The sequence below is a fragment of the Octodon degus genome, unplaced genomic scaffold, assembly GCF_000260255.1.
Source record: "Octodon degus isolate 3935 unplaced genomic scaffold, OctDeg1.0 scaffold00150, whole genome shotgun sequence".
In the NCBI taxonomy this organism is placed as follows: domain Eukaryota; kingdom Metazoa; phylum Chordata; class Mammalia; order Rodentia; family Octodontidae; genus Octodon; species Octodon degus.
This window is the reverse complement of record NW_004524726.1, coordinates 3,874,538-3,888,678: the sequence shown is the minus strand read 5'-3', so window position 1 is coordinate 3,888,678 and position 14,141 is coordinate 3,874,538.

Here is a 14,141-nt window from a genome sequence, read left to right as displayed (position 1 = left end):
CTGAAGCCATTGAGCATGGCCTTTCTTAAATTATGACCCTTTACTTGTAGACAATGTGCGCTCGTATCCACCCTCGGCTCCTCTCCCCATCTCGGAGCCTCACGTGTTCATTTCTGCTGACTGGGGCTGAGCTGCACGCCAATCCAGAGCCAGGAACCTTTTGCCTCTTTCAGATCTTAAATTCAAGACTCTGGAAGAAATTGTTTTCCTTCCACTTTGGTTTTCCTTTTTTCAGCCAGTACTTAATACTAAATTGGTATTTGACTTCCTTTTCATAGGCAGGGCCAAAGATACATCGAGAGGGGACAGAATGCATACAAATGTCCCCAACATATCAATATTTTATTTATTTTTGGAACAATTTAATAAAATGTACAAACTTGGTACATATGGAAAAGCAATTAGAATCAACCCTTTCTATATTTAAATAGCATAACTTGACTCAAATCCCCTGGTAATTCAGAATGTAGTTTTATCTTGTTTAAACACCTGCTTTTTAAAAATAATAGGATATATATATATATATATACTCATACGCCAGTGTTTTGATGATTCACACTAATTATACTGCACTAATTTGTTTAAAGCCTTTCTAATGTGAATATTTCCTCTTTTCTGACAAAATGTTTAATAAAATATAGCTTTTAATTTTTAAAATTCTGTGGAAAACATTAATTCATTATTTCTTTTTGCCTCAAGGTAAGCCCATCTAAAAATGTGCTTATTGTTTTTTGCCCCAGAATGTATTTTTTCCTCTCAATATTATTTGACTGAGATATATTGGCAATTTGATATGACAAATATTAGTAAAGTTACTGATGATGATCAGTAGAGTGTGTCACAAATTGCAAAGTGCATCACCACAAGGTGTCACTTCCTTTTGACTACAACAATGTGTGGCTTGTGCTGTGCGTGTCTTCAGCTTCTTTCTACAGAGAAGGAAATTAGGATATAGAAGTGTTACGTGTTGCAACTGGAAGGAGGCATTGCTGGCTACGGCACCTGGCGTTTAGGACAACAGTAGGAGACAAAGTACTTGCCTTGATGCTGTATTGTACATAAATACAAGTAAATCTATTTGAGGAATATTGAAGTAATAGAACTATTTCTAGCATAATTCAAGTAATTAAATATGCTGTTCAGGGGCTGGGGAGATGGCTCAGTGGAATAAGCGCTTCCCTGGCAAGGGCAAGGACCTGAGTTCAATCCCCGGTTCCGCAAAAAAGAAAAATGCTGTCCAATTTTCTCATAAATGTAATAGACTGTAAGAAATTTTTTCTTGTATTGTTTTCATTAGTTATTTTCTTCCCACTATTTACTTTGTGCCATTATTTTTACTATTTCTCTAAATACACACTCAGCCTTTGGGCAGTGCTCTAAGTTTGTCTGCTTTAGCTTCTGTGAACTGCATTTGAAACTTCTAGAAGAGAAGATCCGGCTCCAGTGCTTCTCTGATTGGCAGCAACTAATTTTCTGTTTTTTAGTTTAGATGAGACTGATTTGCTAAGATGCCTTCTGTGAAAAATTAGATTCAGATCCACAGAAGCGATTTAGCTTCCCTATCAACACCTTCGAACATGAGGGCTAAAGTTCATTTGTGCCTTTGGTAACCGCGCTGCTCTTTGCGCATCACTCCTGAGTCTCCTCTGATGCCCTCGCTGCCTCCTTCAGTGAGGTTGTATTCCATCACCTTGCAGTTTCGTAGTATTTCCGGGCAGACCCTTCATTTAATTCTCAGCTTTAGCTTGCTTTCTCATTGTGTAATGTCTTTGAAGTTCAGGCTGTAAACTTTGTCATCCTCTCTCTCCTGCATCATGCCTCTGATGCTAGTTATTCTTATCTCTGATTACTTCCCTCAGGTCCCATTCACTGCAGCGGCCCCTTTCCACTCCAGGGCACCTACTGTTAGATCATTCACAGAACCCCGGGAGAGCTCGTAATTGCTTCCTGAACACTTTCCATTTCTTTCCCTATTTGCTCTCTTATCCTCTGTATTGTACTCAACACAGTCTCAATTTATTTTCAAATTTCTTTTCTTCTTTTTTTGCATTAACTTACCTTAATCACTAAAATTATTTGAAGTAACCACATCATACCATCTCTGCAACTCAGCCCAACAGGTGGACTTTTACAGTGCTCCTTTTGTAAGAGTTACTTCACATCATTTATTCTGATATGGTTCTTTGTTTTGTGGGCTAAATATACTTACTCCTGATTTACATGAAAATTTTTAACAATAGGCCAAAGATAGGCTGAAAATTTCCTTTGCATCACTTTCTGGAAACGAGGCCTGTGAAGTAACGCTCTACCCTAAACAAAGAAATATAATTAAACTTGAATTACACTGTACAGTATAATTCTATAATTTTACTGATCATAAATGACTTGTCTACTAATAAAAAAAACGTAGAGTTAGGACCTTTACTAGGTAATTGGTTCAAACAAAAATTTAAGCAACTTCTACTATGTATATTTTTTCACTTAGAAGGAGCTGCTCTTCAGTTTGTTTTGTTGGACTTATCATTTTTGGGAATTCTGTTGCTGTCATATTTGTTTTAGTGACTCACTTTTCTGCAGCTGCTCTTATCACATGCCCACTTTCATCAAATCCTGACTACCCAGCTCCTTCGGTCTACATTTTTCCATATATATAGTCTTTTTGAGGCAGGATTTCACTATGCAGTTCAGGCTGGCCTTGAAATCACCTTGTAGCCCAGGATGGCCTCGAACTCAGAGCAATCCACACTGCTCCAGCCTCGAGTCCTGGGATTACAGGTGTGCATCACACCGGGTTCTGAGTCATATTTTAAGTCTTCATATTTCATCCTCTTTCTTTCCTAGAAGATATCTGTCATTATTGTGTTTAGATAAAATTAACAAAAGATAACATAACTTAATTTAATATGAGTAACTGAGTAGCAGTATATTCACAGCGTTGTGAGATCTACCACGTCTACCCTGTTCCATAATATTTTCATTGCCTGTACTCATTCAGCAGTTCCTTCCTGCTGCCAACAACCACAGAGCTACATCAGTCTGCATGGATTTCCTTATCAAATGGAATCACACAGCTATGTGACTCTTGTATTTGACTTTTTTCATTTGGCATAATATTTTCAAGGCTTATCCATTGCTGTGACATGTGTCTGTAGTTCATGACGTTTTAGACCTGAATAATATTCCATCATGTTTATATATCACAATTTGTCAATTTGTCCATCAGCAGATATTGGGTTATTCACTTTTTGACCATTATGGATAGTGGTGCTACTAAATATACATGTGCATGTGTTTCCTTGAATTCCTCTTTACAACTCTCTTGAGTACATGTCTAGAAATGTTATGGCTATGTGACATGGTAATTCTGAGTTTAAGTTTTTAAAAAACTGGCAACTTGTATTTCTCTTTAACTTTTGAAAAAAAATTTTGATAGTCTTGTTATGCAGTTTGGACTCGTAATGATCCTCCTGTCTCATCCTCTCCTAGCTGGGATTACTGGAGTGTGCCACGAATGCTACATTCTAATTGCAGGGCCGGCATGGCATGTGGTACCTGGGACTGAACTTGGTATCTTATAATTACCAGACAGGTGTGTAGACCACGGAGCTATCTCCCCAGGCCCTCTCTTTTACTTGTAAAAGATATTAAAAGCTAAAGTTTTAGATACTATACCCTTAACACTTGGCATTCCTTGGATTCCAGCATCATGGTTCAGATCTGAGAGACCCCTCAAAAGCCTCAAGTGTTTGGAAGGTGGTCAGGGCAGGAAAGTGGTGTGCTCAGTAGTGGGTTAGAAGATTTACTCTCCGACAAGTCCTAACTAACTCAGTGTCAGGAGATGATGCCTGCCTACAGCCAGTCACTGGGTTTGAGATCTGGAGGTTATATTTCCTTTCCACTTTCTTCTTCCTCTCTCTACTTCCTGGCCACCATGAAGTGAGCAGTTTTCTTCTGCTCTGGCCCTTCTACTGTTCCATTCTTGCCTGGAGTCAGCCAAGCAGGGCCAGTCACCACAAGCCAAAGCACACTTCTCCCCTTCTAAACTGGGGTGGAGGGGTTGAGTGTCGGCTCTGAGAAAGTAACGAAGGCCTATGCATTCAAACACCAATTTTTAAAACCAAAATCATCAGTAACTTGATAAATTATATCTTTTCTTTTGAATGAGATGAGCTTCAAAAGAATACTTATATTAAATTGGGAAATGCAGTTACTTAACAGAAACATGAACTTTCTCTGGTATTTTAGTTATTGATGGGAAGGAAGTAATTGGTGACTCAAGTCATTGAAAAAGACCTAACTCAGTCAGGGTCACCCCAAAACTGCTCAGTTGCATCATCAGGGACACATGAAATCTTCGATGAAGAACCCTCATAGAGAAGTGTCGTAAAGTCATTAGTATCAAGTAGTTTCCCTTTTCATTTCATTTACTTCCTTGTATTATTTTCAAAGTAACACCAATGGAATTCAAGGGAGTAAAATGGAAGAAAAAGAAGAGAGAGAAAAAAGCTGAAGCTAATAGCCTAATGTAACATTAAGGAAAACATCCCTTACAATCAGCATTGCTAGTCATTTGGATGCAGGGCTGCCATGAACTCTATTGATCGTTCATGTTGTGGGCCATTTTCAATGAAATAGACATGTTTATTCAGTTACTTTTATTTTCACAATTAATCTTTATGTTTTCCTTATAGGAGTTACCTTTTTGTAGAAAATTTGAGTGTCAAAAATTTAAGTGTCTAAATAAAACACAAATTATAAGGAAAAAATAGCCTTCTCTTTTCCTGTATTTTAATCTATGCATTTAAAAGTATTAGATAGATAAACCAGAGAGAGCACTTCTTAGTTAAGTACTGTACTATTGTTTCTCAGTGTCAGGGAAAATGCTGATGATATTAATACCATTCTACATAAGGATATTTATTTTTGTCTAACCTGCAGGGGGTTTTTTTTTCACAATATTTTAAGGAAAATTAAATAACCCTTGAAAATTGAAATGCAAGGATGAAGTTACATGTTATTGAGGCCAAGCTATGTCATGTTTTCTTTTATTAAAAATGAATACATCAGTTTGGATTTATTTGACAATGCTTTATGCCTTCAGTGTCCAAGCTTTAAAGGTTCATTCTGTACAGTAATACTTCAGCAAGATCCATCTCCCCCGTCTGCAGGATCTCATTTATAAGCCGGGCTCACCTTCTGCTTTCTGCAATAACGAATGTTTTTGCCTGCAAGATTTTAGATGAGATATTGTGTTTGCCCTCTGATCCCTGTTTCAACCTATTGCCCTATGAAAAGGGTGTTTCTTTTCTGTAGTCTTTAAAGGGAAAAACCTCACTTGACTCATTTTTCCAAAGCAGCTCTTTTAATGTGTTTGGAATTGCTTTCTGAATACTGTCTCTCATGTTACTATTGAGGTGTTTTGTTATATGTGAGACAGAAAATAGGAAAAACCACTTAGAAGCCTGCTTTCTTGATTAAAAAATATAGCTTTGATTCAATACCAAAAAGTTTCATTTCTCTGTGTCTTTGAACCTTTTGATGTTTAAAAACTTATGTAACAACTGACAAAAATGTATTTAAATATGCATAGAAAGCAATGTAAAACATCTACTCTCCAATCACCTTAAAACAGCAGTGGGTTTTGAAACAGAAGATGATATACACTCTGGCTTTTGGGTGTAGGTCCCAGAGTCCTTCTTTTGTCCTTCCAGACCCTCATTCCCAGAAGATTAGCAGACTTATTTTCTGGGCTTTTGCTGGCTTTAAGGCACAAGAAGCCAGGGTAGGTTACTAAACTGTGCTAGTCTATTCACGGGTACATCCTACCCACTGCAGTTTCCTAGCCATGTTTCTGGCTGGGCCTCTTTTCTTTAGCCCTTGTTCCAGTGCCCTCCTGAAGTAGCACGGGTTTCAGAGAGTTGTAGAACATCTGCTGCATCCACAGTGGATAGCCATGCTGTGTGTGCTCGCAACTGGTTTTAAGAACATGAGCCCCAGATCACGGATGGACTGTCACAAGAAAACAGCACCCTAGAATAGAGAAATGAATAGCTTGAGTCTCTATTTCTTTTTCTGTAAAATGAAGGCAACATTATCTATATTGAGCTGGTGCAAAGATTCAAAGAATTATTAGTTGACTAATAACTGGTAATTATTATTACAATATATCTTAAAAATACTGCCATTAAAGCCAAATTCAATTTCAAAGCACACATTAATTTGAAAAGTTTTAGGGGAGTTAAATTCTCAAATTCGTTATCTTTCAATATTATCAAACCACACAGTAGATCTCATAAAAGCCTCCTGGAGGAGAAATTTTAGACAACCCAATTTGAAGTACAGAGCATGATGCTAAGGGGAAGCATATTTCCACAGTTCCCTCAATTAATCTGTCCATGTCTCATTTCTCCTTCTCCAGCTTTATGCAGCTGTATGGCACCTGGAGGCCCTTCAAAGATTTTTATTTTATTTTTCTTGAGATGACAAATATTTTGGCACGACTGATTCTCAAATGTGAAAAGACTGGAAATGGAGGAATAAAATCAGACCTTCCAAGATTAAACTGGAGAAAATATTCTTAGCTCTATTTCTCCTACTTATATTGGATTCAACTGTACAGTTTAATTACACTGCAATAAAAAGCACATTAGGAAAATAAGTGTGCCAAAGACCACATCGAAAAAGAACCCAGTAATGTTTTCATTTATTTCATTATATAAGGGAAAAACTTTAGAATGGTATTTTTTACAACTTGGAATATAAATTCTGTATAAATTGATATAAAAACCAGTGTGCTCCTACTATGTGTAGGGCACTTTGTGAAGGGTCATAGATATTCCACAGACAAATTGTTCCCTTCTTCTTAGAGCTGATAATAATGGGGAGAAAACAAGACATTTTCACAAATCTCAAAAACTATGAAGTGTGTAAGAGGTGCCACAAAGGTTAAAGAGAAGTATTTATGGGCACAACAAAATAATGGAAGTGAAGACTTCCTGCTGAGACCTTTAGGAAATCTTTAAAGTGGTGGCATTTAAACCATATAGGATTTCAACAGAAGGCACAAGTAAGGTTAGGAGGATCCAAAAGGAAAAAAAAAACATGAACAAAGGCCTGGGCACAGTCAGCAGCATAGTGTGGCAGGGTGTGGAGGGGCAGGGACAGGTAAGGCACATGCTGGTCCTATGGGTAGTAGGATACTGGAGGGAAACTGACACGAAAGATCGGAAGGAAGAACAAAGCAGAAGGAAAGTTCTCAGGGAGCAGGAGGGGACCCTTCTCTGCTGGCCAAAGAGATGGAGTGTTTGGTGCTAGGTTGGCAAGAGAGCATTGGAAGAAAATAATACAAAGAGAACAATGAGGAAGCATGCACCAACTGTTCTCTGGAAGGAGATGCACCTAGTGTGAGGCAGAGGGAACAGCATAATGAGGGCAAATCCGAAGTGACTCCCTTCAGTGGACGATCTCAGCACAGCTTTGCTAAGGAAGTCATTGACTTCCTCTGCTCTGCTAAGTGAGGTCAGACTCCCCAGCTATTTGCTCTGAGCTCAGATCCCAACAGGCACTGGGTGGTACACTCAGACTGAGACACTGATGAATGTGACAAGGAGATGGTCCCTCAAGTGGACGTAAGTTTTGAGGAATCCAATAGCATGGTGAAGACTGGAAGGCTCGCATGCAGCAGCTGAGTCTGCCCTTAGGCCTGAGCTACAAAGGGGGAAGCGGTTCTCTGAAATTGAAGAAAGGATTGCAACTCCTGACTCATCCAAACATACCCAGAGTTTTCTACAGCAAAGCTCTGCTATTCCCAAATGCATATTGGCATTCTTTGGAGAAGCTCTGAAAGTGTCTTACATACACTGACAGTAATTATGCTGGCCATATCCCCGTCAGCCTCTTACCCCTGCTGAACCCAGAAGGAAAGCAGAGCAGGAGGGATTGCCTAGCAGTGCAGCCCAGGGCGACCAGTCTCCCAGGGCACAGGGCAAAGAAAGGGGCCGACACGTATGGAAGACGACGTGAGAACAGCCACCCAAGCTCCTTCATCATTTCTTACATCACTCATCACAATTTTAACTAAAATTAGGTTTGTGTTATTGGTTGTTTAACACACATCTTCCTATCAACTACCCTTGGGGTCTTTTACTCTGATTTACCTCTGGAACCTGGCAACACCTCACGCATAAAAGGTCTCAAAAACTACTTATTGAGTAAGTTATTAAAAACAGTGAACTTTCTTACTTAATAATTATCATAAGTATTTTGAAAAAGGTTCAGGGACTGGCGAGATAGCTCAGTTGACTAAAGTGCCTGTTGAGGCTTAGGCAAGCGCAGGGACCACTGTTCAATCCCCCGCACCATGTGCCCTGCCAGCCCCACCCCCAGAGTGGGATGAGCTGGCAACACACACACACACACACACACACACACACACACACAGAGCTTGAAAATGAGTGGCAATGGAATACCCATCTCTGACAAAAGTAAACAAAAAAGGGGAATATGAATGAAGGACCATTTTGTAGTGAAAAAAATCTATAGTTGGCATAGATATACAGCTACTTTCTCTTAGTTCAACAAGAAGAAAGTTTTGAACTATTAATGTTTAGACAAGAGATCATGTCTGTATCTTGTGCTATGAATAACTACTAAAAAGACAACAATATGCAATGTATTAATTATTGCAACTGTCCTACTAACCTGTTTTGAAACTGTGTCATTGCTACTTCTTTGTCAATAAAAGTAATGTAATAATAAAATAAAATAAGTTTTCCCATATAAAAAAAGATCGAAAAAAGTTCGAAGTACCCAAATGAAATAAACATTTAGCTTTGGATTCATTTTAACTATGTGCAGAAGAAAACTGTTAAGCCGATACTTCCTTGTCTAGTGATGGCTGTAACTTTTTTTCTCTTAATGATTCCCTTACTAGAATCTGGCCATTGAGAGTTGTCTTTGGGTGCTTAGTCATGGAAGACTAAAGGCTCTAAAGGTTTGTCGCTATTCCACATGCAATTATGACAACTGGCACTGTAGTATAAAATAAACTCACAGAATCCTTTCATGCCTTTCAATCTTCTATAGGCTAAAAAATTGCTTGCTTATCTTATTTGTCTTGTGTTTATCAAATAAAGGTCAATAAATGTATTGACTGAAAGTTCTGTTCAAATCAGTAACAAAATTCTTTTTCACATGGGAAGAAGGCACTACCAGAACAAAGTATGGTGGGCTACAAGGAAGAGACCTGCACAGCCAGGAGAGTCATTCATCTATTTATATAATGATTAGCTATCTGCTAGACTCTCTGCTAGGTTCACATACAGTCATGGACATAGTAGATGCATTTCCTGCACAAAGACCTCTTACATTTCTGCTGTAATCTGCAGCATAAGTAAAGAGACAGGCAACAAAGAAAAATAAGGTCATAGAGTTCTAGAAGTGCTAGAGAGATTGTAGGGCTGTGAGAGGGGGAGGGGAAAACACTGCGCTCTGGCTCCTGATTGGTAATGGTATCATATTTGCAGACAGAGTGAAAAACAAGGTGTCTGGAGAAAGCAACACACGGGATAGGGGCTGAGGGAGGAGGGATCGGACGCAGGTGATGCAGGGTGTGCTCTGTGTGTGCTGGAATGCCACCTAGGGGTGTGCTAAGTCTGCACTTAGATGGGTTGCTCTTCCTTGATTTCTGAAAAATGGATCAAAGAGAGGCAAGAGTAGAAGTACAAACCTACTAAGGAGCTTATTGTAGTACCTTCGAAGGGAGATAACTAGAGATAGGACGAGAGATGGGAAGATTCTAGGCATATTTCAAGGAACGAATGATAGGATTTTCTAATCAATTGTGGATGAGGAGGAGGTCCCAAGGTGAAGCAACGGTCCCTTAGAATCACAGTTGGGTAATCTATGTGAATTTCAGTTCCATCATCTAAATTGTGGACAACTGGAAGGCAGACTGTTTTGAGAGTTAGGGAAGACTTTCTTTCTTCTTTCTTTCTTTCTTTCTTTCTTTCTTTCTTTCTTTCTTTCTTTCTTTCTTTCTTCTTTCTTTCTTTCTTTTTCTTAGTGTACTTAGTACGGGGACTACAGGGTCTCACTACGCCGCCTGGACTAGTGGGGATCCTTCTGTTTTCAGCCTCCCGAGAGCTGGGATTGCAAGCGTCCGCCACCACACCCAATGTCAGTCACCCCCTCAGCGCGCCCCGGGGGCAGGCCGGCACGGCAAGCCGAGGATCGAACCCCGGTCCCTGCACCTGTCTAAGCAGGCGCTTTAAGGGAAGGCTTTCAACAAGTTAATCTATAGTTGTGCCTGGGACAGGGTGAGGAGAGCTGGATGTGTGGGTCTGGGGATGAGGCAGTGCTCGAAGACGTGGGGAGGATGAGGCTGCATGTGGGAAGACAAACAGAGCTGAAAAAGAAACGAAGAAAGTACGGAAGCCTTCAATACTTACTCAAACTGGAGGTAAGAGAGGAAAGAGCCAACAAAGGAGACTCGGAAAGAGTTACGAAGGATAAAAAAGAAGCTGCACAGAATGGAATTATTTCCAGGAAAAGAAAAATTATCAGTAATGTTAAAAATTATCGGTAATGTTACCGGAGGGTGGCTGGCAAGATAGTTTGGCTGTCTAAGCGCTTGCCTGGCAAGCACAAAGATCCAGATTTAATTCCTGGTTCCGCAGGCTGTGCCGCTGTGTCGCGAGACCCTGTACCAAATAAATAAATAAAGCAGTTTTTAAAAACTTCAGGAGGAGGGCCATCTAAATAGTTTAACAGATTAAAGTGCCTGCAAGCAGGTGCAGGGACCTGGGGTTTGATCCCTGGACTGTGCGGGGTGCGCTGAGACAGCAATTGAGACTGGCATGGCGGCGCATGCCCGTAATCCCAGCTCTTGGGAGGCTGTAAACAGGCGGGTCACTATGAATCCCATCTAGTAGTGAGACCCTGAACACCCTGTACCTTGTAGGCCCTTTCCTAAAACACGAAAAACAAAACAAAACAAAGCAAAAATAAAAAATCCACAACTTCAGTAGGGTTACAATGAGAACACAGAAATACTCATTATACTCAGTGGCCTCAGAAGAGCACCTCAGTGGAATGGTAAAGAAGCCAGACTTATGTTACTTGAGGAAAGAATGGAGATGAAGAAGAGGGACCGGCAAATATAGCACCAGTTCGATGGTATTTTGCAAGAAAGGAAAAAAGAGAATTGTGGAGAAGGCAGGAAGGATACAGAGAATTAAAAAGTGGTGGTTGGGGCCAGGGAAATGGTTCAGTGGAATAAGTGCTTCCTGGCAAGCTCAAGGGCCTGAGTTCAATCCCTGGTTCTGCCAATAATAATAATAATAATAATAACAACAACAACAACAATAACAACAGGTTTTGGGCCAGGGAGATGGCTCAGTAGAATAAGTGCTTCCCTGGCAAGTGCAAGATTCTGAGTTCAACCCCCGGTTCTGCCAAAATAAATAAATAAATAAATAAAAAGTGGTGGTTGTTTAAATAGGACACAGCAGTATGTTTGTTGTGTTGATTGGATGATCAACAGAGAAGAAGAGACAATAATCAAAAGAAAGTAGCCCTTGGGCAGGAGAGAGGAGATGGAATCTAAGACAGAAGGAGAGGACCGCAATAAGAGGAAGAAGCAACACAAGAAGGCAGGGTAGCTGAGAAGTAGGTCCTATTTGGGAGGAGGAAAAAGAGAGTTCCTAAGTTTTTGGATACACACAAAGAAAGGTTGTCAGCTGAAGACAACAAGGAAGCATGGGAAACAGGGATAAGATATGAAGAGTGATTTCAGGTACTGTGAAAGAACTCACAGGGAAGTAGAATGGAAGAGTTGGGCACTGTCAGACATTCATTTGGGGCTTTAATCATGATTTTGAATGCATCTGGTTGTTGCGTAGGTCCTGGGTGTCATTTTCTTAGCAAAGGTTAGCAACTTTGATGTAGATGCATGTTCAGCAGGATGGATTTTTGACAGGTGAGTACGATAAAAAATAGAGGAAATTTGTTGTGGGTGGTCATAGAAGTGATGGACCATAAAATCTAAACTGGGAAGCAGGGATGTAAACACAGAAAAGGAATGGTAAATGGTAGGACATGGTCACTTTTACATGTCAAAGGGACTGAAGACTTATTACAACATGTGTAGTAGAACAAGTGAGGTGGAAAGTGAAGAGGTGACACTGAAAAGGTAGCATATTAAATGTGCGATTTCAGAGACCTGGCATTACTGGTCATGACCACAGGAGGAAGGCTAAGATGATCAGAGGAAAAGCTTCTGGGATCTGGAGATGCCAGGAAAAGGGAGGCTGGGATGCGAACACCGTGAAATTGAAAGTCACTGAGAGGATGACGACTTACTGGATGGAAAGGAAGACAGAAAAACCTCTGAAGAAAGACTAGGGAAAGGGTCAGTAAAGAACTCCCAAAGAAGGGAAGGAACAGACCAGTCAAGAAATCTGGAGACTCAAATGATCTGGAGCTTTGAAGGAAATGGCTTGGGTACAGAAATGAACATTCAACACTTTGCTTCTAGCTCTGAAATAAATGGAATGTGTCCAGGATGCCAGGGATCTGGATACTCCAAGGACCGCCAGATTTAAGGGACATTTAGGAAGCTGGGGTCATGGGTTTTCTGATATGGATTGGGAATCCTACATGAGAATTAGGTCTTCCTAAGAAATGATAGGAAATGGACTGAGTCACTTTATGCAACAGGTTGCCTGAAGAGGGGGCAGGGACAAGACCAAGGTAAGGGATAAACATGGAAGGGAAGTGGTCTTCTTAGGACAGACAAAAATTGGGCCCCTGAAAACAGGACAGACCATTTCCTTTGAAGTCTCCAAAATAATTCTGTTGGGTTTTTTTTTTCTTCCCTAACACTGTGAAATTGATTTTCGTGTTCTTTTAAGAAATGATGGGCTTCGAGTTTGTCTTTCTTTATAGCAGGGTAATACTCCATTGTATAAAAACACCACATCTTTTTCATCCGTTCCTCAGGTGATGGGCAATTTGGTTGCTTCCAAGATTTGGCTATGACAAACTGTGATGCTATAAACATGGGAGCACATATATCACTATGTTATGATGCTTTCAGGTCTTTTGGGAAAATTCCCAGGAAGGGAATGGCTGGATTGAATGAGACTTCCAGTCAGAGTTTTTTGAGGAGTCTCCATGGTGCTCGTACTAGTCTGCATTCCCATCAGCAGGGGAAAAAAAGAGAAACAAGAACAAAAATCTAAGGTTTTCTGAAAGCAAGAGGTAATATTCAATCATATGTCCAATCTTACATAACTATGTCTGTTAATCTGAGCAATAGATTTGATGATAAAAATAGAAAATACATCAACCATTGTTAATTAACTATTCTTGGGTTTTTTTTGTTTGTTTGTTTGTTTTCTTTTTTTTTTTCAGAACCGGGGATTGAACTCAGGCCCTTGCTCTTGCCAGGCAAGTGCTTATTCCACTGAGCTATCTCCCTGGCCACCTATTCTTGTTTTGAAAACTTGTAACATATGCATTGTTGTATGTTACCCTTTTTCTGATTTTTATTCTTGCTTTTGTTTTTACTTTTGAAAATAAAATAAAAGTAAAAAAAGAAAGAAAGAAAGAAGTGAGGGGCTGTCAGAAAAGATAAAGAGAACAGATACAGGAAAGACCAGAAAACAAACAAAAAATGTCTTTGGTCACTCACAAATAAAGGGCTTCTTGTTTTAATCTTCATGGAGACTATACAGATGTTGGGAATTACAATGAAGAGAAGGAAAGCTGAGGAAACTCACAGGCAGCAGCCTTGATGGTCTCAGAAGAGGAGGAAATGATACTGGCAACAGAGATTAGGTGGAGTACAGAGGGTTGGAAGCTTCAAGAATGGGACGCATTTGTGTGGCTGCTATGGTGACATCAGCAGCAAAGCTACATGGGAAGGAGAGCTACTGAACTCCACCAAGCACAGAGAGTTAATTTCTCCCCCGAGTCTTAAAAGTCAGCATTCTACCAACCCTTAGCCTACCACTACACCAAGAGCAGGGGGGAGAGAGAAGGGAGGAAGACAGACAGAGCGAGAGTGAGAGGGAGGGAGGGAGGGAGGGAGGGAAGGAGAGAGGGAGAGAGAGAGAGAGAGAGAGAGAGAGAGAGAGAGA